Below are 2,156 nucleotides of genomic sequence, written 5' to 3' on the forward strand. Positions count from 1 at the left end.
CTTACACATCAATACATTGTGTTGTCAAAAAACTAAATAAATCTTTTTTCTTGAATTGCTTTGAATGCATCAGAAGTGAAGTATCATTATGTGCCCTCAAAAATAAAAATTTAAAAATACAAAACAGTTAAAATTGAAGAGAAACATCCATTAGAATACTCTAAATATGTTATCAATAACCAAAATTATATCTTTATAAGAAATTCTACTTTTTAATTGATTGTTGTCTTGGAACCAGTAATTCTACAATTGAAACAAAAGTATCTATATAGTCTGGCAAGAATATGTGATTGATAGATGAGATAAAGGCCTTGAGTTAACCATTGTAATGGAGATTAAACAAACAGATGGGACAGTGTGAGAACACACAACTCCTGAGGTTCTTCTTTGTTGACAGGAATACCATGGCTTCATTAGTCTCAGCCACGAATTCTGTCAGCTCTTAACTAAATAATTAATGAATGAGACAAGGCTACCAATATTGTCACAGAGTTCTGTTTATTTGAAAATTACTTTAGGGATAACAAAATCATATGCCATTATTATTTCTTATATTCTGAAAAAGTTTTATCTAAGTGTACATAATTGCTAGATAAAATAAGCAGTAAAAAACTAAGTTAGTTTTGAAAACAGAAAACAAAAGCTGTAATGGAAATTTAAGTAATGAAAATAATAAGGGAATATATCTATATTTAGAAGGATATTTGATTAATTATTGATACAAATTCTTAAGTTACACATTGTATAGCAAAGTTGGCACTATAAACTACACATACACATTATGTTTTTATGTAATATATAATAATATGATATTGCAATACTTAGAAAAACCATTAAATGTCTATAAAACATTACATCATTAAGAATAAATTGAAAACAGTAATAATATTAAGTTATTTTTAAAGTTTGAGAAACTTAGGTAATTATAAAATACATAAGAAACAATAAAACATTTCAATCAATTGTGTCCATAGCATATGTTCCCTGGATACTTATGCCTGATATTCTGAAATAATTATGTATATTTAGTGATAGTATAGATAAGTGAAATTTTCACTGAATACAGATTATACAAATGAATAATATGTTTAAGTTCAGATACACATACATTAATTACATGTTTTTAAATTACTTTATTATTGTACACATGCTTCTCACACATTAGTATATAATCTCCCATGTCCTCCTGTACATGTATCATGAGGTTTGGTTGTACTCATAACCTTTTTTCATCTCCTGTCCTTTTGCATACTCCCATTGTTTTCTTCCCTTTTCCCCTACTGCCTTGAACTCATATTAATGTTAAATATTCCACATAGCATGCAAGGTTTCAATCTAAAACTCATCTGTTGTAATAAAAAATGACATAATTCACAGGACCCCATTTTTGTAAATTATATAGTGGACAATTGGCTTTTTCTGTTCCTACAAAAAAAAAAAAAAAATGAACATTCATCCTGGGGAAGGTATTGATGAGAAAAATTATCAGTATTGAGTATACTTAGCCATGCATTCTATTTATGAATATTATATTTGGATTTATAAATGGCATTTACTTTAAGAAGCACCATCTTTGTAAAGCTTTTACACTGATTACAAACATGTAACTGATGGGGAAGAAGGAAACTTCTGCCTACCAGATGGTACTACTACTGCTTATTTTGAAAAGCTTAGATTGGGTCACATTCATATTAACATCTTTGCCATGTAAGACAAAATTCCTACCCAAAATTCTGCCTTTACAAATATGTGAGTTTTTGGTAGTCTCAGTTTTTTCAGGTATAGAGTTTATTCATATTTAAATTATGAATAGACATTCATTAATGCTTTACTCAAAAGTTACTACAGGAGTAATTTGTATGGCTAGTGTATATAGCAGTAACATCACTGCAATTGTTTGTTTTTACAACTCAGCTAGATGTTGAATTTAGTATATGGTCTGAAAATAAGATACAAAACAAAAATATCTAATAATATTAAATAAAAGATATAAAATAAAGCTGGAAATTCAGTTATGTCTATGAGTCTATGAACTTTTTCTCTGTGATTTTACATGGTTTAATTAAAATGAAAGCAGGTCAAAATTTCTCCATCAAAAGGAGAAGTAAAAGCTAGTGCCAATATACAATATTTTTATTTCTTGTGATGATAAAAAA

Source organism: Phodopus roborovskii, unplaced genomic scaffold (genome assembly GCF_943737965.1).
Source record: "Phodopus roborovskii unplaced genomic scaffold, PHOROB, whole genome shotgun sequence".
Taxonomy (NCBI): domain Eukaryota; kingdom Metazoa; phylum Chordata; class Mammalia; order Rodentia; family Cricetidae; genus Phodopus; species Phodopus roborovskii.